At 41.8% G+C, this 24,625-nt stretch overlaps 1 pseudogene; it reads left to right on the top strand.

Annotated features, from left to right (window-relative positions):
* The first annotated feature begins 4,212 nt into the window (after positions 1 to 4,212).
* LOC148595970 (uncharacterized) lies at positions 4,213 to 6,883 on the top strand (annotated as a pseudogene).
* Positions 6,884 to 24,625: the final 17,742 nt, after the last annotated feature.

Here is a 24,625-nt window from a genome sequence, read left to right on the forward strand (position 1 = left end):
TGATATTCTGTGCACAGATGACTTATCAAAGCTACAATATTTCTCTTGCACTGGATGAAGCTAAATGACTGATTTGCCAAAAGTAGGGATGAATTTCTCAGTATAGCATAGCTAATTTATCCCTAGTAATGTAGCTGAGTGTTAATTCAGTTAAGTGAGGACTTCTTGTGTCAAAGTAAAATCTGTCACTTCCAGAAAATGCATGCACTCATTTGACTCAAACTTAAATATCATTTATCAAACATTCATGCATGTTGTCAAGGTTATTACAGAGCAAACAGGTAAATATAAATACACTTGTAATATAAAGCAAAAATCTGTTGGGTTGTTTTTATATAATACCATTAGCATACAGAAACAAAGGGAAGAATTCATGCCAAGATTCTATATACAAAACATATGAGCACCAGCAGCTTTCAAATATTTAGGAGCTAAGTTCAACAAGCTCAGAACCTCGATAAGAAATGTTTATCCAAGACTTAAAGATATGCATTATTTAATAAGTCACTGGAAATCATTGTGGGAAATGATATTTCAGGTTACATGATTAGTAAACTCATGCATGATTTACAGGAGCTTCCATGAAAAGAAAAGCTGTTCTGTTAGGTCCATGCAAAATGTGCAATCAGCCAGTCTGAATGGATTTGTAAGAGCAGTGCTTAACCTGAAATATATTTTATATTACTGTACAGTACTGGTTTACCCAGGGCCTATCACTCTGAACATTTCTTGTCATCTAAAGTAACTGTTATTATAAATTGTTGCCATTATTGCACTTTTAACAACTCTACTTAAAAGAGAGCAAGATACTGTGGGAAAATTCGAGCCAATTTGTAATGAACTAATACTATTTTTTTCATCCACCATAAATACTATCTGAGCAGCGATCATTACAGTCCCTTTCATCTATTTGTTTAAGATGCAGAAATAGATGCCTGATGGTCTAGCTCACTAAGTCTCTCAATAACCTCCATTCTGGCACAGGGAAGCTTGTGTGAACAAATACTTGCGCCTTCAGGTTTTGAACACTTCCCCCCAAACACATGGTTGATGGAGTCAAATTTCCAGTGTATACAAGAAGAGCTGGACTGTGCAAGTTTGAGAAATATGACCTGTTTTCTAGTTCTATCACAGTAGACTGCTGTTATTTTTTCTATTAGCATGTGAGATTAATGCCCCTTTGATAATTTTTAGAAGCATAGTCATTAAACTTTACACCTCCCTCAGTCTTTCCCTTGCAAAACAATTGTCAGATTCAGGAATTAAGCACTGAACCTTTCTCACTCTCCTTCCAATTCAGTTTACACAGGATTATTTTTATTAACATTTTTCACAGGACAAATTCTTCTCCACTGAATAAAGATTTATATTGTGGTTTCCTAGAATAATCTTCAAGAAGGAAAAGGTATTTCCTCCCTCACAAATCCCCTCACTCCATGCACACACACCAGCATGCTCTGAATAGGAAGAAGAAAAATTAGTGAGGATATGATTACTTTACTAGAGAAAAACTACTCTCCTCCCACTCCAACAAGATATTATAGGTCAAGTCAAGTAAGGTCAAGTGAGTTCTTCTCATGTCCAGGATCCTTGATTTATTCTGTCAGCTGTTCACTGTCATGCAGCGCAATGGGGTGAGTGTCAATACTGAGACAGTGCAAAGCGACTGGACATGTTGGTTTAAACAAGGGTGGCTCATGTTCACTTGAAATGCACACTGAGTCCTGCTGGGTGATTATAGATGCCATGGGGAGTGTGGGATGAACAGTATATTAGCACACATAATTTATGTACTGAGCTTTCTTTGCCTTTAAGAATCCAGGCCCTGTGATGGGGAAGTCCCTTGGGTTCCCCTTTGCCCTGTTAGTCAAGGAGACACAAAGGAAAGGAATGCAAGGGACAACCTGGTGCCATAAAACCCTCTGCCTCTCCTTCTAACCAGATCCCTGCTTTTGCCCTTGCTTCTCTGAGCATTCCATAAAAATACATTTGCTTTTGTAAGTTTGACTTTGTTTCATAAAATAGCCTCCCAAAAAATCAAAAAAGTTTGCCAGCATAGGTTCATTGCTGCAAAGAGTGTAGATTTGATAGGCACCTCCCATACAGGCAAAATGCTGATACTTGCATGAGAGAGAACTTCTACTACACAATATTATTTCCTGAGCGCTGAATTAGAGTCCTCAGCAGAAGACTTGCTCTCACAGATCTTTTAGAAGTAGCTTATGTTCCCCAGTGCTCTGGGTAGCACAGGATGAAGAGAGCTGTTCTAGACCTAAGTGCTATTTTACAATTTTACAAGACAAATTCTAAACATTGTATTAGTAATACAGCATAGTACTTACCTCACTTTATTAGTAGTTCGTTGTTTGCATATTGTGTCTTCAAACAGGATGAAGCAACTTCAACAAGAGTGATGCAAATTCCCCTCATTCAGTAATGGGCTCCATGCTCTGGCATGTGAAGCACGTAAGCTGATCTGAGTAAAGGCACTCCCCCAGTGCAGCCACATATACCCAGCATCTCTTGATCTGAGCAGATGCTTCTTAAGAAACTGCTACCTTAGCACAAAGAAATGCCAGTCATGGCAAAGATAGACAGACTACAGCCTGGGACAGCTGGGCACAGTTGGGACTTGGGGGAAAAGTTCAGCACCCTATCCAAGGTCATATAGCAAGACAGAAATACAGGATCCAAAGTCATGAGTTCCGGTCTGGCAGCTACCTGACAGTACCATGACAGATATTACTTCCCACCTCACCTCAAATTATATTTCCAAGGGCTAGAGTTCAGCACTTCCATTGAAAAGGCAAAGCATATGTGCAGATTTGTAGCACTTTTATTATGTAAGCAAATGATGACATCAGTCCTCAACTTTTTTTTTTCTTTTCTTTTATTACTAGTTTATTTTTGGCAGGCCTTTTATTAGAAATTAGGCATGTTTGTTTATGCTGATCTTTTTCATTTCTTTTTTATAAATACACGTTTTCTATGGGCAGAATGCAAAGCGGAACAGTTGCTGAAAGGGATCTGATGAACATCAGAACATCCTGCGCTTTCTTTAAAGCGCTACTTTCAGTAGCCTCAGATTTTACAAACATTGATTTCAACAGCTCGGGAGTCAAAGGCTTCACTTACAGTGGCTGGCTCAGTCACTTGTCAGATATGAAGTGGGAGGTACTACAGTTATGTGCAATAACTGAAGTGAAGTTCAAAGTAAGTTCAAAGTAAGTTCATAGTAAGTGTACATGGAAACTATGTGATGATATGTGCATGTATTTTTGTGCATTAACTTATGCAAAAAAATACATAATTCAATACAGAGTGCTTTAATAAGGCTGGTCACACTACAGTATAAGATACCTAGAAGGTAGGTTACCTAAAAGCTGGGGTACTAAGAAACCTTGTGTACAAAATCTTATGAGCAAAATCAGGTCTGTGATAAATTCAGCGGCAAAATTTCCTTTTCCCTCCCTACCCCCTTCCCAAACATGAATGATCTGAGCCTGCTGAAAGCCTGTTATGTTACCACTTTCCACAGAGTTCTGTGGTTCCGGAGCCAAACACTTCAATGCCTAAGTCTGCATGTCCACATGGCCTTCCCTGGGAGCCAAGGCTGAGCATGAGGCTAGACTGACACTGACAAACACACCCAGCAAGCATCTGTTCTGGTGTAGGACCCTGTGCAAAGAGGGGCCATGTCAGATGTTAATAAGGTTGAGGTGACTAGGTACCTAATTTCGCTATTTGCTTCTGTGAACATAGCTTGCTACTTATGCTGAGCCACCCTGCTCTTGCTGCAATCATGAGATAAGATATCAGCCGTGAAGAACTGGTAACTGCAAATAACGTATGAAGGAGTTGCAGCTGTCTATAAAAACACAAACTTTTCCCAAGACGGCGCGGATCTCAGGCAAACTGTAAGAGGTCCGCCGCTGGCTGGCTACTAAAAGCTTGCTTTTTAACCCACTAGGTTGAGTGTGTGGGTGATTATTGAGATTACGGACTAACATTTTGGGGGCTCGTCCGGGATCTCAGTAATTGCCAGGCCCTCCCTGGTTGGGAAGGGCCGCCCGACTTCGCCGGGGGAACGCTTCCAGGGGGAGCGCTACCTGATGATGTTCCAGGTCCCCGGATTCCGCCTTCCCTTGGTGACCGGGCGGCACCTCGCAAGCTTAAGGGAACTCCAAGGTCCAGGGGGAGCGCTACCTGAAGATGTTCCAGGCCCCCGGATCTCGAAAAACCTCGAGGTAAGGGATCGTACGATTCAGGATGTTAAGGGGCGCCCCGATTTCTGATGTGGTGGACTGTGGGAGGTCTGACGAGACAATAACTCCCCGCCACCGGCACGTGTGGGACGCCACTGCGTTGCCCTGGGTAAAAGGTTGGAATAGGTTGGAACGTTCCGCAAGTAGTATCATGGTCATTGTTATTTGTGTCGGTTGTCGTGCTAATTGTTATTTGTGTCATTTGTGTTGTGTTCTAAATTGTTTTGATCCAGACGGAATGGGACAATCGAGTTCTGTTCCCAAAGGACCCCTTGATTGTTTTTTGTCAAATTTTCAAAATTTTAGGAGATGGACCCTCCTAAATCATGGGTTTAATATTAAGGTAGATAAATTGAAAATCTTTTGTAAAAGTGAATGGCCAACTTTTGGAGTGGGTTGGCCTCCCGAGGGGTCCTTCGACCCCGACGTAGTCCAAAGAGTACTTTTTATCGTTATGGGGGATTCTGGCCACCCCGATCGGATTCCTTATATCGTTCTGTGGAATGATATCCTAAAAGAACCCCCCATTTGGCTACAAATGTGTATGGTAAAATGTGGAAACGGGCACAAAGTACTAGCAATGAGAATGGGGGGGAGAGAAGCCTCCCATTCCATCTGCGCCATCCGTGCCAAAATTCCCTGTCCTCCAGGAGACACCTGAAGATCCGATTTTACCACCCTATAGCCCCCAAGAAGCACAAAGCCCCACTGTGGTGCCAGATCAATACGGTGGTCCTGTCCAGGACGACCCTTTATCCCCACCCACACCAGAAGGGGTCAAACTTATGGCTCAGTGGGAACTGGTGAAGCCATCTCTCCTGACTCCACCAGCTCCCCGGTATCAGTTTTACCGCTAAGGCAGGTCCCTGGAGGAAGTGGGACCACCACGGACCTGTATAACTGGAAGCAACAAAACCCTCCCTTCTCACAAGATCCTGGGAGCATGATATCCCTTCTTAAATTTGTAATGTATAGTTATCAACCCACATGGGATGATTGTCAGCAGATCCTCCATGCTCTATTTACATTGAAAGAGAGGGAGAGAATATTAAGAGGAGCTAGAGAATCAATACCAGGTATAGAAGACCTGACCGAACATGGTCGTAGAAACGTTCAAGATGAACGTGTGCCCCTCCCAACGGCCGGAGTGGGATTGCCATACAGTGGACGGGTGAAGGTCCACTGAGTTGTATCAGCAGTTTCTGATACAAGGGCTTCAACAAAAAAACCTACCAGCCAGAAAACCTATGAATTTGTCAAAAGTAGCAGAAGTTAAACAGGGATCCTCTGAGTCCCCAACTGCATTCTTGGACACCTGCTAGAGGCATATGGAATTTATACCCCTATTGATCCAGAGGACCCTGCAAACCAAAAAGCTATTAATCTGGCCTTTCTGTCTCAATCAACCCCAGAAAAGATACAAAAACAAGATGGGTTTGCAGGAAAAACTAGAACCGAGCTAGTAGAAATTGCTCAGAAAGTATTTGATAGCCAGGATACACCCGAGGATGCCTTGGCAAAAAAAAAAAAAAAAAAAACAAAAAAAAAAACACCAAGGCATCAATAGCAACAGTGGCAGCTTTACAAGCCACTCCACCCCATCATTCTAGATAGGAAGTTTCCCCAAGGAAGGGAAAGAGGGGATAATATGGGGAACCCCCCCAGACGATCCATTCTTGACCGAGATCAGTGCGCGATTTGCAAAAAGAAAGGACATTGGAAAAATGAGTGTCCTTACCAAAATGCGCCACCAAACTCGCGAGAAATTCTATTTATGAAAAAAAGAAAACAACTGACAGGGCTGGGGCTCTGACAGCCCCAAGAACCCAGGGTAACTTTGAAGGATCGGGGGCAACCTGTGTCGTTCGTTATTGGCACCGGAGCGTCACACTCAGTACTTAAAGAACCATTAGGCCCCCTGTCCCAAGAAACAACTAGAGTACAGGGTGCCACCGGACGGATGGCAGCAGTTACATAAAAGACGGAGTCCGGTATGCAGGGGCTGCAGTGGTAACACAAGAAGGCCGAGTAATATGGGCCCAATCGTTGCCGCGTGGTAGTTCGGCACAAAGAGCTGAACTCATTGCTCTGACACAAGCGCTACGATGGGCAAGAGGAAAGGTGGTAAACATCTATACTGATAGCTGGTACATCTTTGCCACTGCCCATGTGCATGGGCAGATATACAAAGAAAGGGGACTATTAACATCAGAAGGAAAAGGCATAAAAAATAGAGATCTCAGCCCTACTGGAAGCTGTGTGGGCCCCCTGAGCAGTAGGCATTATCCATTGGCCAGCACACCAAAAGGGAAATAGTCCTCAGATACAGGGCAACGCTCTAGCCGATAGAGAAGCAAAACAGGTGGCTCAACAGCCAGTGGGGCCACTACAAATATTAACATTAATGCCTCAGATCCAGTGGCCTGAAATACCCCCCGAATATACTGAAGCTGAGAAAGATTTATATAAAGGACCATCAAGGGGAAGAGGGAGATGCAGGATGGTGGTATCTGCCAGGAGGAATACTGTGTTTACCTGAACAGATGGCAGAACCCTGGCTACGAGACTTCCACTCCAGCATGCCCCTATCCCCTAAAAAGGCACTTGAGTTGGTATGATCTTACCTCTGGATGTCAGGTCTACGCCAGAAGTTAGAGAGGATCCCTGCCCGATGTGCTACATGTGCTCAAGTGAACCCAAAAATATCCTCACCAAACCAGGGGACTAAAGAAGTGGGGGACGCACCAGGGGTTTACTGGGAACTAGACTTTACCGAGATAAAACCCGGAAAGTTAGGATATACATATCTACTGGTATTCGTGGACACATACTCGGGATGGGTGGAGGCTTACCCAACAAAAGCAGAAACCGCCGCTATAACTGCGAAAAAGCTCATGCAAGAAATAATTCCTCGGTTTGGTTTACTACACAGTTAGTAGCAAAAGCCTTGGAAATCACCTGGAAATTAAGGTGTATCTACCACCCCCAGAGCTCAGGAAAGGTAGAAAGGATGAACTGTACCTTAAAGGAAACACTTACTAAATGGAATATTGAAACAGGGGCTAACTGGGACGATTTACTACCAATGGCGCTTTTACGAGCACAGTGCACCCCATGTAAGATAGGACTATCCCCCTATGAAATACTCTGTGGGAGACCCCGGCCTTTGTTCCCAAAAACCGTGAGAATTACTAACAGCTCTCCAGTGTTCCTCCAGGCATTACAAAAGGTACGAGAGCAGATACACTGAGGCTTGCGAGACCACTACGAGAGCCAGAAGCCTATACAAGAGCCAGCTCACCCATACCAACCGGAGGACTTGGTGTACATCAAAAGGTTCTGAATGGCATCATTGGAACCTTGGTGGACAGGGCCACACCAAGTGATACTTCACACTCCAACAGCGGTAAAGGTTGCCGGAAAAACTGCGTGGATTCATCACTCCCACGTGAAACCAACTCCTCCTCAACCGAATCCAGATTCAGATAAGTGGACTATTTCCAAGGACCCTAGTAACCCACTAAGGGTCACAATATGGAGAAAATGAGTAGACAGATATGGGGAGCCTGGTTAATTTTAACAGTGTGTATGCAAACTTTGGGGTTAAGATATGAGCACAGTCCTTATCGCCCCATTAACGGGAAATGGGAAATTAGGGATACTGTAAACGGGAAGCACAATCCAGTCAATAAGCAGTATGGATGCCCCTGAAATAACAATTGATTTATGCAAAATAGGGATACCCATACGACAAGCCTTGGCAACAGGAGGAACAGGGTACCAAACAGGGGGTCACGGGCAGCAGCGGCTCAGGGATGTGGTCCCCATTGTGGGGGAGGAATTACTACAGGAGGTACAATACTACGTATGTCCTGCTATAGGAAATCCTGGGTGTCAAGGGGATGGCCAGTTTCACTGTGCCCAATGGGGTTGTGAAACAGAATCCTCCAGGGGGCATCACGACCCTTTCATAAGAATAGAGTGGGGTCCAAAGGGTAAATGCAGTATACCCGGAACCTGCAAACCAATCCTTTTTAAACCCCAGTATTGGGGCCGATACGGAACAACCTGGGATATGGGCAGGGCGTGGGGACTACGGCTGTATGTCCACGGGCCTGACCCAGGGGTCTCCCTAACAATACAGAGGCATTCCCCTACTTTTGAGAAAGATTGCTGGCTATGCCTAGATCCGAGACCCCCTTACTATATAGGCGTAGCTACTGAAGGAGCACCTACTCCCAGGAAGCACTCAGACAAGTGTACATGGGATCACCCCAGATTGACCCTTGGGGATGTGCAGGGAGCAGGACTATGCTTGATCGCTGCAGGGCGAGAGATACTCCCCTTGTACCAGAAAAATTGTAACCGAACATTAAGAGTTAATGTTACAAGAACCAGGTATTATGAGGCCCTGACAGGGGCGTGGTGGGCCTGTATGAGCAGGCTGACTGACTGTGTAAACACCCAGCAACTTGAATCCTCAGGTGCAGGGCCTGATTTCTGTGTATTAGTGTATGTTCTACCCCAAGTGTATTTGTATGGCAGGGATAACGGAAGAGCCCACCTGAGCTACATTGAACATCATCATGGGAGAGAGAAAAGAGCTGCCCCTATCTTAATTCCATTACTTGTTGGGGCAGGAATAGCTGGCTCCACCGCGGTCGGGCCTTCTGCGTTAATCACTCAAAAACAGGGATTGCAGGACTTAAGCTCACGTGTAGCCCAAGATATGGGATATATGGAAGAGACAGTGGGAAGATTGGAAAATCAAGTGGACTCTTTAGCTGAAATAGTCCTCTGTCGCAGTCATGGCGGCCAAAAACATAAACAACTGGGTAGATGCAACGCAAACTGCCTGGCCCCTTGCATGTGTGCCATGTGATTTCACTGCTACTCTAATTTTTAGCTTTGAGAGAGAAAATATTTGATGAGCAATATTTAGCGGCTTTCTCCATGGAAATTCCAATTTCCAGGCCTTCTTTTATTGGTTAGGCTTCCAAACAGCAAAACACTCAGACACGCGCTTTAACCAACTGAGTAATCCCAGCACTTTGGGCTGCGGTGCTGAAGTGAGTGGGAGTCTTGCCATTGAATTTTATAGGAGCATTATTGGACTGTAAGTGCTTTGCTGGTTCAAGGCCAATATTTTCTCAGACTTCAGAGGAAGCCAGATTGGGCCCGATCTCTACACAGCCTCTCCTAGAAAGACCAAAATAAAAAGAAATGATACTAAGCAACAGGAATGCACATAGCATAGAGGGAAGTACTGCTGAACACAAGACAGGCCGAGGAAGCCTTACTCATCAAAATACTGGTATTTGAGAGAACAGGAGCAGGTTGTGTTCTTCACTGTACTCTTCATACAGAGTTTTACAGACTACCCACCATTCATTCCCACAGCAACAGGAGCAGTCAGTCCAGAAATGTCCACCTTTGCCCCTGGTAGGAACAATCTTTTTGAAGCAGCAATGGTCAAGTTTTGAGACAACTTGGACCAAGCATGTCCATAGCGTCACTTCAAGGAAGTCAATATATCCATATGACTGCTCTATTTTTCTTAATATAACTCCGTTTAAATTTTGCTTGCTGCTATAATACTCCTCTCACACTAAGGTTTTCCTCCCACATTAGAAATTAGAAGAACACCAATTCTGTCTTGCCTGTGCTTCATACACATGCAGTCAGAACTTGGTATACTCTGTGTATGATCCACTATAAGCTTTAACATAGCAGCTACCATGTACATACATAACCTGGCCAGTAAGATCTGCTGAAACCTGCCTCTGGAGTCTGAAGCTGCTAATCCATTTATCCCTTGATTTATGAAAAAACCTTTTTTTTTTTTTTTCTTCCCCTCCTCTTCCCCTACCCCCCTCTCCCTTTTTTCTCTCCTTTTTCCCCTCCCCTAGAAAAAGGTGTGCTTGTTGTAGCTGCTTTAGAGACTGCCTCTTCAGGTTTAAAAAAAAAAAAGTGCTGATATGCACTTTAGGTGAATCTCTTTTAAGACTCATCCAGTTACATATGTTGCTATTCCATTAAGGTTGGTAAGATTATATTTTCTGGGTAAGATTTATCCATCTAAAGCTGAAAAATCCAGGCCCTTCATTTTTCTGCTATATTTGCAGAGAGCCTATGCTGGGAGAATGTTTATTTATTCCTCTCATTCCATTCATCTATACAAATTAGCCAACTCTTTCAGGCATGTGTATATTTTTATGTAAAAAAAAAAAAAAACTACCAAATGGCATGTTGTTTCAAACCAATTAAAATCATTGCTCTATTGAGCTTATGAAGAACTCAGTCCCATGAAAAGCACATAACTTGGATTGCTAACCAGCTCTGGATAGAACAGAGAATGCATTTTAAATGACAATGTCACATGCAGCTTGTGAGTGAGTAAGAAGCTATGCCACTATAGTGTCTCTGGAAATAAGCACTACTGTTTTCCCTAGACATTTAATGACCTTGTGTGTTGATCTCAATCCATTTTCCAGGTTTGTAAATGTGGAGGCCCACCTCAAGAACAGCAGTACAGGATGCCTTGTTAGCAGATAATCAACCTCAAGGATGACAGTCCAGGTGTCTTGTTAATTAACCTCAAGGACGGCAGTACAGAACATCTCATCAACAGATAAGGAACAAAACAAGAAAAAGAAGAAAACTGCAACCACACAGCTGGCGCATGATTAAGAAGCAATTAGATAATCTTGATGTATTTCTTTATACTATTGGCTTATTCAGCAACTGCGCTTCGCATGCTTTTTGCAAATAAGGAATTATACCCAGTTTAGTACAGTATATAAGTTGTATCTGATGCTTAATAAAGGTCTTTGGTTCATTATACCGGAGTCCATGCGCATCATACGCTGCATGTAAATAAGACCACTTGGAAAAGCTTTTCTGTTCACACATTTGTAGTTATGAGGGAGAAGGCCTGAATGGAAGCATGGCATCCATCAGGCAAGTACAGCAGGTGGCACAGGACAGACTGCATTAACCAGATCCTACAGATTTCTACTGCATTTTATTATGGCAACAGCTTAATATATATTTATCAAACAACATGAAATAATAGAAAAAAAAATGTTCCCATGCACGGTAGTAGGCTGGCAACTTTCCAGTCAGCAGTTTTCCTCTTGGCAATATAGAGAACTCACTTGCTGGAGTCAAAAACTGTTGGAATTTGCAATTACTTTTATCACAGTTATCTAGGAGCACCTCACTTACCCGGTAAGGAACATTATGTCTGGACATTTATCTCCTCCCAGAAAAAAATCAGATTTAGTAGAAAGAAATTTAAACTGCTTAAAATAAACTGCTTCAGTAAAAGCATTGTGAACACATTATAAAGTTGATTTTTCCTCTTTTACACAAGTGGCAATATTTTCTGTTTCTCTATGAATTTATATCTGTACTGTTCATTGTTCTGTTCAGGGCTATATACTCCGAACGGCTAAGGGGTAAGTCATATTCAAAAGTGGCTTTTAGCATTTACAGATTTTTTTCACAGTGTCCATAAAGCAGAACTAGTAAAACCAGAAAAAAAAAAAAAAAAGAAAAAAAAAGAAAAAAAAATGTCAGCATAATTTCTGAATGCTGATCAACTTTGCTACAGCTTTTCCAATTTAGAAGCACTAAGGCCTTGACACCTGTACATATCGAGAAGACTAATAAAATTATAGTGAGTGCATCATTCTTTTAAAATAGAATGACGGAGGTTTTTCTGTTTCCAAGTGTCACCTACTTTCAAACATGTAGAAAAGAAGGAAAAAAAATCAAAATGTTAAGTCCGGTTCCCAACCCACGAGCGAGAGAAGAGCAGAGAGGCCGATAATTGCAGGATCCAGCTTTATTACCAGCTAGCTGGGGTCCCCGGCTCGCCCTCAAAGAGGGAATCTTGCACAAGGACCCCCCTGGTGCCGCGCGCAGGGTTTATATACCAGCAAGGGGGTGGGCGGTTATACATTTCCTCTTAAGGTCCGACCGCTCCGGATTCTCTTCGGATCGGCCGTAACAAGTGCCTCTCCTCAAAATCTTCCCGCACCGCGGCAGCGGCTCCGCCTCCAGCAGCCACTCGGCCCTGCCCGGCAGCCAATGGCAGCGCCCCGGGCTCGGAGCAGCCTCGCGCCAGATCCCCCATGAAGTCATGCGAGGCGCCCTCGGCCGCCATGAGCCCTGCGGGCCGCCGTCCGCCGTGGGGCACCACGGGTGTAAGAGTTTTGCAGAAAGATTATGTTCCGTTCTCACAGAAACAAAAATAAATAAATGGGAGCCATGATTAGTGACTGTTTCTTCTTCATCCTTCTTGTACTGTTTATAGATAACATCACCCTGGACATAGTTCTCTTCTATATAATCAGTTATGACTCCTCATTCACACTTTCAAGGCAGGTGTTTGCCTGCCCAGCCTTCCTTGCTGCTCCCATCTAATGTCACATGGTCAACTAAAATGGAACAGGATGGCGCCCTTTTTGATGGCCTAACTTCAAAATTTCATAATCTACTGCTAAATTTCCAGACAAATACCTCCCTGTTTTCCCACACTGGATCTCCCATTTGGGAGGAGCTCCCTGCCGGCAATCACAAAAGTCACCCCATTGTCCTCCTTTGGGTTCCTTCTGAAAATTTATTTTTATCCTGATGTTCACCAAAAGCTGAAGATGAAAACCCTAGAAACTGTGATCTAACCAGGTTTTCCCTGTCCAGCTACATCCTGATTTTTCCATACCTTTATGCTAAGCCCATTAAGATATGATGGTTCACTACACCTGGGGAGGCAATATAAATAAAGGAGGCAAGAAGCTTATCAATCTAAATTGAACAGGGAAATGAGGATAGCTCTTTCCTTCACAGCATTCATTCCTAATAAAATAATGAAAATTTTAAGTATTTAAGTATATCACATCATGGCCTATCCTAGATTCACAGAAAGCCTCCTGACTACAAAAGCCCTTCCAAACTCTGCATTAGGGAGGGCAGTTCATCATACAGAAGTGAGGGGAATGAGACTGAAAACCTGCAGCTCTCCTACATGCTAATCAGAATAGAAAAAAAATGATGATATACTAAATGCCCCAGGATTTCAACCAAAAGATCTTTGGATTTAATACTGGAGTAGTCAGTGACTTCACCAGGAATCACCTGCCTTCAGAAATTGAAGAAAAGGATCTCTATCAGGAGGAAAAAGAGAAATTACAGATATAAGTGAGAGAAAATGTTAAAAATAATTCTGAAGGAGTGATAGAGTGTTCAAAAGGATCCTTACACAGAAACATGCAATACACTTGGTCAAAGCAGAGATTTCAGTGTACTGTTCACATTGCAAACATCTTCCTGTTATTTTAAATTCTCACTGGCTAACAGTATACATTCCTGTGTGGAAACAACATAGAAAGTTGACAGAGTTGTAGGACAGAAAAAAAATAGCACTGAAGAAAGCAGAGAAGTTCAAGTAGAAGTCTAAATAGTAGGGGTTTTGTTCTGCATTTCCAGGCTGATAGGTTTAAATTTTTATCATACTACGGCATTACTAACTGTGACAGATGTGCTCCTTCCCCAGCTTATCCTGACTTCTCACAGGTAGCCCTGTTCAGGTGTTAACTACCACATTATCTGACCCTGGTAGCTGCCTCCCTGATTTCTTCTCCCACCCAGACATTAACCATCGATAACAGTCCTGATCGCCCTATCCTGATGGGGAGATAAGGCTAACTGTGAGTACACCAGCCAACAGTCATTTCTGAATTGAAAGAATGACTATCAGTCAATCATCTTATCCCATAAATATGGGGACAGCCCAAGAGCCCATTGAGCTCTCCTTGCATGGCAGTGGGCTGCATGCCAGGATCTCCCCTTGAGCAGGGACGCCTCTCAAGGCTACTCCTCGAGGTTAAGAGATCCTTCCCACTACAGGTTCGTGGTAAGTGACTATAGCGCACCTTTCTCTTTCTGAACTTGTAAACTTTGCTTTGTAACTGTGCACAAATCCCTTAGACATAAACCGTTGACCAGGTCTGGGACTAGGACTGGATCCAGCTGCACCCAGACTCCTCTCAGAAGGAGTTTGGAAAGCAAGGGGGTCCAATCTGAACCTCGTGACCCAACGGGAGGGTGTCCTTGGTAATTCTGTGTGTGTCTTGAACCTCCACGCAGTAACTAATAAGTGACCTTGCCATAGAATCTTGTGAAACCATTGTCATTACCAATAAAACCTATTCCTATTTCTTTCCCACGAGTGAAGTTCATTGTGTCACTCACCCCTACCCACCACTCGTTCTGTGACACTAACACTGAAACAACATGGCATTTTATCCCATACACTTACAGGGCAGGAAGGAGGAGATTGCCAGTAACAACACTGAAGAAAGAATGTGTCTTTTCTCAAATCATTCAGTGTTTAGAGTTCATGTAGAATCTCTGGCCAAAGTCACTCGTGATACTGAGAGCTTCTGCATCTTCTCCCTGCTCTTTTGGAAAGGCAGAGACTGATAGTCATTCTTAATCCCTGCCAAAGACATGTTTTCCTATACAGTCTTTTGAGTTGCCAAACCATGAGCCAGACCTTTCTATAGCAACAAAGCACAGTAGGAGTCATCCCTTCTGGAAACTTGGAAGGGCAGGAAGAGAGATATGCCAGTGTCTCTCTATTTATACCTTTAAAGCCTATGAGGAGACTGGCAGGGCATGAGGACCATGGCCAACTAGGAATTCTTTGCAGAGCTAGTATTGCTAGCTGCTCTGAACCTAGATTTCTGTGTCCAAGATAACTGTTACTCGGTGGAAATTGTGGAAATTACAATTACAACTCATGTGTTTTAGCAATACTTCAGGGCAAATAAATTAAGGTGTTCTGAAAGTTAATAGCTCTTGTGTTTTGTTAATAAATACAGGCTGCATGTTATTTTTTAAATTTTAATGTTATTTTTTATGTTAAATCACATAAAAAATAATCCAATAACTTCTATATTTTTAAAAATACAAAAAAAAGTACAACTCAAAATTCTTGGAAGAAGCTACCAAGACTGCCCACAGATACAGGCAGCTGAAGGAGGACCAACTGCATGCAATAAGGGTGCGTATTTTTATTAATAAAAACAATTTATTAGTCAAGGAAAAATACCTCTTTGATCAAGGTCTGCAGCACAGCTGAAATATTTCTTGGTACACCATTTTTTTCCTAAATGAGTCAAATAGTTGCATGTAATTTTAATAATGCACATAAACACCTATATATATATATATATATATATATATATATATATCTGAAAGCCAAGAGCTAAGGGAAAAAAATAAGTCTTTTGTCAAGAGAAGAGTAACCTATTTAAAATGAAAAAAGAACAGGCAAGTGTGCTTGCAATTTATTACGATAAAGCAGAATTTGCTCCTACACCTTCCAAAATAGGGAAGTCTGTTAGGTAAATCCCTAGAAACACTAAAAATCATTTTTTAAAATCTATTTTTAGATCATTGCTTAATTGTTTTCATGGAAAAAAAATATCCTTTCAGTCCAGATTCTGAGAAATTTTCAGCAAATCATTTCTGTTTCTCTTTTGAGCTTTTTTCTTTTTTTTCTTTATTTTCTTTTTTTAACTGCAAGTGCTGAATTCATCTCTGGTATGTATGTATACCAAGCAGTATACATCAGGATGGAACTTGCTCTCTTCAGCTCTTATCAGGTAAGGTTTTGCAGCTTTGACTGTAGCAATGCCCTCATTGATTGATTTCAATGGTTTAAACTGTTGCTCAATCTCAGAATTTTTACATTTTAATTGCCTCATTTGAAACTATAAACTAATACAGGATTCTCTAGTTTTTCCTTCCTTCTTTAGTTTAGCTTCCCTCCATTTTTCAGGCTCATGGATACTGAAATTGCTTTTATATTTACAGATTATCAGTATTATTCTAGATTCAGCTGCATGTTCTTTATCGGTGCAACTTGATAATACAGCTCAGACTAATTATATCTCATTTTGTCCTGCTCCAGTTACAGGAATTTGACTCAAAAGGCTTCCAAGAACTACATACCATCTTCCAACCACTATCTCCATGGCAAAAATCATTCTGCTCTTCTCCCAATCCCTCCTTCCAGTCTGTCCTTTACAAAGTGGAAGGAGAGCAGAAGACTAGTCAAAGCTGTTATTATGTCTTCGCATTAAGAATCTGAGGAAGATTTTCAATCAAACCTTCAACTAATATATTTTTTTCTGATTATTCATTACCATCTTGCATACTTCCTCCATGTGCTCATCTTTTAGAAATTCTCTGGCCAAGCCTCAGTATCTCTGATTTGTGGATTCATAAAGTTAGCCTTTACATTTCAAACCTGGTTCAGCTCTGCAGAGGTTTACCCAGGAACAAACAAAAAAAAAACAATACTTTTTCCGAAGCGGACCTAAAGAAGTTGCAACTGCACAACTAGCTTGTCGTGAACAACCAGTGCAACTAGCTCATGAACAGTCATTATCCTTGTGAATAAAGATGTAGCAGAGAAACTTCTCTTCAAGTTTTGTTCTAATCATCCAACTGTTCCATGATCTGCCTTTAACAAGGCCAAAAATAGTTGCTTCAAACACAAGAGGAATAACCCAACAGTAGATAGATGGAAGAATGATCTACTTAAGAGAGGCCTCATTCCAATCCATAATTGTTAGCAGAAATAATAAATAAGATGCTATTTATTACATGATGCAGCATTTTGTCAACCTCAAGTTTTTTCTTCCCTGCTTCCTCTTAATTAGTATCTGGCCTTTACCATCTGCTAAAGAGAGATATAATAGCAAGCACTAGATTATCTCCACCAGTATGTGATCCAGCTAACTGTTTCATGTCGGAATTGCCAAAAATGTTTTTCTCTGAAGGAAATGATAAATCATAGTCCTCATTTTTCAGTATGCATTCCAAGGCAATGGTTTCCAAACTGTTTTGGACCTTGCCCCTCTGTCAACTCTCAGTGTTACTTGCACACCATCAATCAGCATTACTGTCAAACGTTTAGCAGAACTCCTAGGAAAGGAGCATGGCTCCGCATGCCAGCTGCACTCCATGCCCTGCTGGCCACCATTTGGGACACTCTCCTCAGGAAAGAGTGAGCTGCTAAGAAACAGGCTTGTACCCATGGTGCCCACAGCACAGTCAGAACCAAATGGCTGCCACCAGGTACAAGTAAGATATGGGTCAGAAGCAAATTTCCCCCTATCAGTCTGAGACAACAGCCAGGGATAACTAGCAGCCCTGTGCTCAGGCAAGCTCAGTGATCACATTTTTCTCTACAGGCAGTTGAAAGACTAATGACAGAATGCTTTTGTATCTGGAGAGCACACTAAAAAAATACTGAAAATCATCTGAAGGAGCCAATTGAGAAACAAATACATAGACTGAGGGGCCTTGCAGAGACATGAAGGGAACATGTTTATATATCCTCCTCATACCTCCCCTGTGCACACAGAGGGGCTCATGGACCATGTGTACTTGTTATTCACCAGGAAGCTCCTGAAGGTGCCGACTCTCCTGGGCTGCCCCTGCCTCTACAAAGGTGTATCACCTCCATGACAACGCTGGCACTGAATGGCTCTGTGAGCCTACATCCTGTTGCTGCATGATATTTTTTACAGGGCTAGTCTTTCCTCGCATGTAGTTGTCCCAGCAGCTCCAAAGAAACCCTTTATTCATTTAAGGGAATGCTAAAAGTAACCACGAATTGCTGAAATCTTTCGGTCTCCCTTCAAATACCTAGTCCAGACCCTGCTGCCATTGAAGTCTAAGACTTTTGCATTTGATTTCTGTGAAAGCAGAACTGAAGTCTACAGTCAGTTTTAGGGATTCAAAACCCCTCCTGACCAGGCGTTAGGAGCTGCTATGTGTCTGCTTCACTGCAGAAACTTCCAAGCATTCCCCAACAGGTCATTTTCCAAATTTGAAATTTATGCAAATGCTTGAGGAGAGGAGATCCAGTGAGTTGCTTCCAGCTGGCAGACAATTTTGACTTTTTGGCCTAGAGGTAGCAGAACATATACCAGTTCATGTGAAGCTATAAGTGTGTCATCAGGATACCACATGCTTTGATAATTACTCTAGTGGGTATTAAAGCTAATCCTGTGCTGCATAGATTACTTACAAAACACAATAACTGAACCAGAAATCCTTATGCAAGACGGTCATAAAATCAGTGGCTAAAAGTGCCAGCATGTCTCCGACACGTCCGGCATAAATTGGAACCTGAAATTCCTCCCTGGTTCAGCCTGTCAGGAATCCAACTGTCCTGTGATTATGAAATCTGAGACATGGCAGAGCAGCTTATGTCAGATCTACTGTGTATCCATGAGTCTTAAACCAAGACTTGTGAATATAACCCATGCCCTTCCTGGCTTGCAAGAAGGGTCATGAGCAACCAGTGAAATTTTTGACCAAAATAGCTAATGCATCACTCAGAGGACCCAGCTCCTCTTCCTTTAAAGACTAGACACCCATCCCAGACATACTGGTCCTACCCAACTACATTCCCAATGGGAATATTCCCATTCTGGAGAAAGCCTATAGAAAAACCAATCACCTGTTTTCTAGACTACCTCATCTTCAGCTCAAGCCAGGACACAAAGCTAAAGTCACCTTAACTAGCATAATGAAGAGGGAGAGATATACATTCTCATCAGCTTGCTGCTCCTCTTAGCTATCTGCCTGCAGTAGCTGATGTGATATTGTGGTTTCACTTTGAAAAAGTGGCAAAACTCCTGAGAAATATCTTAAGATAGTTTCAGTCTTTCCCAGCTGAATAGTAATGGAAAACTGCATGTCCTTATAACACCTCACTTGGATCAGTATTTTCTATTGCTTTTCCAACCTCTTTGTATTAGGCTGTATTGCATAATAAATCCAAAACACAAGCTGGACTCAAACGCTGGATATTAGGCAGCATTGGACATAAATACCAAAGGTATTTGAAATCAGGTATTTTAAAGATATTTTAAATTCTAAAGGTATACCCACTGCCACCATGACTGTCTTGTACTTAGCGAAGACTGGCTTAAAGGTGAAAGATAGCTGCAATCCTGCAGTGATGCTCAAAGGCAGTTTTCTCCATCTTGAACCACTTGCATGTATAAGCATCAAGTATCATCTTTGAAGATTCCCAAGCAGTTGAGTCCATTGCCCTGGATTCACTATATCCTCAGAAGGTATCATCCATAAATAACACTTTCTGTGACTCTGGTTAGGTACAAAGCCTTTTCAGACAGGAACTTCAGCTCTTAAGAAGCATGAAGCAGCCTGAACACAGAAATAGCACAAGCTGTTACCAGAACATCAAATCTATGCACACTAGAAATTGGCTCAAATCAAATGTCTTCATAATTATCTTCAAGGCATTATTTTTGCCCAGGTCTGGGATATATAGAAAGGCTATAAGTTAAGAGTGGGTGGGGGAAATTTTCTCAAAGACAATATATGTAACCCTGGGTATCTCGCTACACATAAGACACAAGATTAAGACACAAGATTCTCTGATCTTGTCATCTCTAACTTAAGACATATAGAAACTTCCACAGTTTAAAAAATCACCCTAACTAAAATAAGATTCTTTACAGTACTCATTTCTCCTCAAGCAAAGGGGAAAAAGAAAATGTAAAAATACATAGAACCTACAAAGAAAACAATTCGGGCAAATCTGGAGATTCATTGGGTACCATAATGTGGAACAGAACTACCCTTACAATTAGTTCTCCTAAAGCAGCATCAGGAGAAACAGACCAGGCTCAGGTTGTGAGAAGGGCAAGAAGATGGAGAGAAAGCAGGCATCTGAGCTCTAGAAACACTGGGACCCACTGGGGCCACCTGCTTTGGCAGTGGGTTATGCTAATCTTTTGATAGGCACCAGCTAGTATAATTGCATTTATAATTTCCTTCCTGGATTGTTTACAGTGGCTGCTCATGTACACCCAACCCTACCTAGAAAGGAAAGGATGTGTCCTTCCAAGAGAGATCCACACAATATACTCCCAAGAAAATAAAGCTCTGCTCTTAAGGTCACAATACTAAGTTTCATATATGGCTTTAACAATTTGGAGTTTTTAGTTTTATTTTTTTCCTTCCATTTCAAATGCAAAGAGGAACTGGAACAGTGTTAGAATTTTCTATCAGCCTTTGTTTCTTCCTAGCAGTCCTTTTAACTCTACTCTTTGCCAGTGTTATTTGCACTAGTCAGTTATTTAAATGAGGCTCATTAGCCTATTCATTAATCTTAGAGTAGAGGTAATTCTCAGTCAACTGTGAGTTACACTGCTATTAAACCTAAATGGCTATTAATGTTGTTGGGTTTTTTTGTTTTTTTTTGTGTTTTTTTTAACTTGCATTTAGCTTAAAAGTCAAACTGGGGTTAAAACCACAGCAAATAGACAAATTATCAGGAACATAGAAATCAAATGACCATTTTGGTCAGATTGTCAAACAGACATAGCAGTGAATTAATCTTCATAAATCCTGATACAGAATGTTAAAAGAGGTAGGTATTTGGTTAGTTGCAAATCATATGAGCAAACTTTGCCTGCGGCAGTAAAATCAAATTTTATCTGGGTCTACATTTTAATGCTGGAACCAAATGGTTGTTTACGTCTAGATCATAATCTCAGTACTGGTGAAGGCTTCCTTCCTACATTTTGTATCACTAATCTCTTTCCTTCTACCTCCTGACAGAAACTATAGACTTCAATAGGGCAATCTTAAAGGGGAATGCAGCTTGCTCTCCCAGATGTGTGTGTGCGCATGTGTGTGCATATATATATATATACACACACACACACACATATACATAACACATATATAGGCAGATAGCTGGCAACTTAATTTCTCTTGAACACTTCAAAAAATGAAAACCACAGATTTCAGTCTGAAATTTAGGCCATATAAATTTAAAAGGCTAACCTTCATCCCCTGGTGAAGTTTTTACAGGAATTCATAGGCACAGAGCTTCATCCAGCCAGTTATTTATATTAGGCTTGCTAAAAATTACTTGCGGATCCAAAAGACAAGGCCTTTATCCCATCCTTAGCCCCTCAGCAGGCCTCCCTGCAGCACGTCTGCTGGAGTCTCTGGGCAGGGTGAATGAAGACCCAACCCAAGGGTACACACTCCACAGCACAGAAGGCAGTTAGATACATACACTACTGAGCCAGAAGCTTTCTTAAATAATACCCATTACTACAACGAATGTAATAACAACAACAACAACAACAAAAAGTGTGAAGCTAGCTCTAAGCCTTCCTCTCTGGAATAGGCAATCAGAGTGTGTTTTTGGTATTAAGAATATCTGTTAGAGCATCTAAAAAGTCATAAACAGTCCAAAAGGCAGAAAGTGAGCAGAGCACAGAGATAGAGTGACATGACAGGGTCAGAACAGATCCTACTCCTTGCAAACCTGTCACCATCCACTTGGGTCTCCTCCAGTAGAGGAGCCTTCAACTCTCTAGCACGAGACAGCCAGGAACAGAAAATTGCTTCAGCAAAACACGCTAACCGACATATATTGGGGTCAGCCTGGGGTCAGTGAGGGGGGGTGTCTCCTCGGTAGGAGAGGCGGGAGCTGCAGCCACGCGGCCAGCGCGTGACCAGGCAGCTCATTGGACGGCCTCGCGTGTGGTCGGCGCGGGATCATCTCGCTGATTGGCTGGTTGGGTTGCTGGGCTCCGCGTGCTGCCGGGCAGGGCGGGGACTGCTCCGGGCTCGGGAGCTCTGTAAGTGGCATTTACCCCTAAATAAAGGTCTTTGGTTTCACCCCCGCCGAAGTCCATGAATTTCATATGCTGCAGACATACATTTTCCCTTTTCCAGGAAAGTTTTAAAGATAAGTTCTCATCCTTAGACAGGATCCTGAACTAGACACATGAAAAACAAACAAACAAAAACCCCAAACAACCAAATTAAAAAACAAACAAACAAACAAACAAAACACAGACAACACACAGCCCTGAAGATTGAGACCTCTTTCTCCAATTTGTTTAAGAATTGTGAAGCTTGAACAAACTTCCCCATTTTTAAATGAAATTCACACTGTACACACACACCTTTAAATATGACACTATGATACTTTGTAGGACACTATGATACTTTGTAGAGGTTTTTAAGCAAGTCTAGAATTTCATTAGCATATACAGATTATCTCAGAAAATTGAAATCAGTTTTTAAAAGGTAATACAACATGCTAGCACCCTCTTCTATAACTCTTGCTACATATAATTGAATTTTGGGAACAGAAGGAACTGAGTTAGGAAAAAATATATTTTTCTGGGATAACCTGCACTGGAAAAATGAAAATGAAAATTACTCCCACATAAAGCAACATTTACTTTTACTGGATACTGCTCCACATTAACAAACTTCCCCAAAGCAGATACAAGCAGAGAAAAAGCAAGCTGCTTATGAAGAATTCATAGGAAGACTGTAGTACTGATCCCACAGTATTCCGGTCAGCTTTAAACTCATCCACTTTAGTGTGTGGAGGAGAGAGGACAAATACACAGCTCCCTGTCACCAAACTAGAGAGGTGCGTATGCAGGAAGGACTCTTTCATGAGGCAAAGCAGCATGTATCTGTCGACGCGGGGGTCTCGGACACCACTCACACGATCAATGTGATCAAGCAGTGCCAGTTTATTCAGGGTTCCAATCGTGCTTATATGCAAGACTTCCCCGTACACGCGAGCGCTTCTTTACAATGATTGGTCAAGACCCCGCGTCTACGCATCTAACTATACAGTGTGATAGGCTAACTAACAGAGGCTAACTAACAGTGCCCACGTGTCCTCACATTTAACGACGTCCCCCTCTACCTGTTTGTCTCAACTCTTTGACTCCTTATCTGATTGTCAGCCGAATTCCTTATCTTTTATTCAACAGTCTTTTCATCCTTTTAAGCTAGGTGCCCCTCTGGCGCCCATCTGCCCTTTTATCTAGGTTTGGCGCCTACTTGGCTTGCTCACAGCATGACCACTGGCCTTCAGGAATCCCACAAGTACCTTTTTGGTAACACCATTTTACTCGCATCCTTCTGCTCAAATGAAATTAAATGCTATGCAAATATTTCCTACATCACTACATACATAGCCAAAATATAACTTACTCTTTAAAGATATAATTTTAGACCCTGCACTCAGCATATATTAGAACATATAGTCCTGTATATTTATATCATTTTCTTGCTTCAGAAAGGACAAACTTAAATATATATATATTTTTTTAGGGAAAAGAGAAGCAGACAGGCAATTCCCTGTTGATCTGTAGTAGACACCACAATTTTCTTATCTTCATCGGGAATTACCAAAGGATTATTTTTGCTTTCTGTCCATAGTTAAGAATTTGGAGACAGAACTGCAATTGGTACAAGCTGGCCAGTATTCAGGAGGCCTGGTTTTATGTCAACAAAAGATCTTATTTTCATTTACTGCCAAGCATAAGGAAGGAATGGATGCAGCTTTACTTCAATGGAGGATTTCTGCAGTCATTCAGCCCTAAGAAGTGACACAGTAACATGAGTTTCAGACATAGAACAAATGAGATCTTCATCTTTTCATTGTTCTGAGCAGACAAGTCTTCAGTAATGCCAAATATAGAAACACATAGCAGCCAAGTTAAGGACAGCATGAGAGGAGGACTTACCAAACTCATACAAATCTTGTGCATATCTTCACTTTCCAAGCTATACTGGGCTGTACTCCTAGCTGAAGGAATTTGTTTGTATCAGTATGGAGAGCATGTAGTTGTCTTTTGTCTTCTTGAATTCCTTTGAATTCTTTTATTAGTCTTCTTTATCTACCATCTGTCTCTCCTTTTTCTTCTTGATCTAGCTGAAAACTTCATTCCATGATGGGAATTTGCACAATTGTCTACACTATTTACTTAGTGAATTCCAGAAGCTGAGAATAAAAGGATCGGATTCTGGTTTTGGATAAGCTTGTATAAATCTGGAATAACTCCACTGATTTGAGGACAGTTTGCCTGGATTTACACGGGCACGAGTAAGATAAAAATCTGTCTCGGAGTTTCTATTTCTTCACTCTTCACTATTTAGATTTCACCACTTACACAGCCCTAACTTCCAATCTGACTAAGTAAAACTGAAGGCAGGCCTTTTTAAGGGAGACTCGTATTCCATAGTCTTTTGCAGCTATAGAGCATCAGCTGTCCATCCCATGAAGCATCTTATTTACTGAAAAATGTAAACCTCCTGCCTTCTACTTAATACATTAAATATTTTACTGAAGTGCCACTAGAATTAACAAGTTCTGAATGCATGAAAGACTTCAAAAGCAGCAAACTGCTACTAGTTCAGGCTCTAAATCTCATTTATAAACTAACACTGCTGTATACTGGTTGCAA

Source organism: Tinamus guttatus, unplaced genomic scaffold (genome assembly GCF_059628265.1).
Source record: "Tinamus guttatus ecotype Peru unplaced genomic scaffold, ASM5962826v1 Tinamus_guttatus_pri_ptg000042l, whole genome shotgun sequence".
In the NCBI taxonomy this organism is placed as follows: domain Eukaryota; kingdom Metazoa; phylum Chordata; class Aves; order Tinamiformes; family Tinamidae; genus Tinamus; species Tinamus guttatus.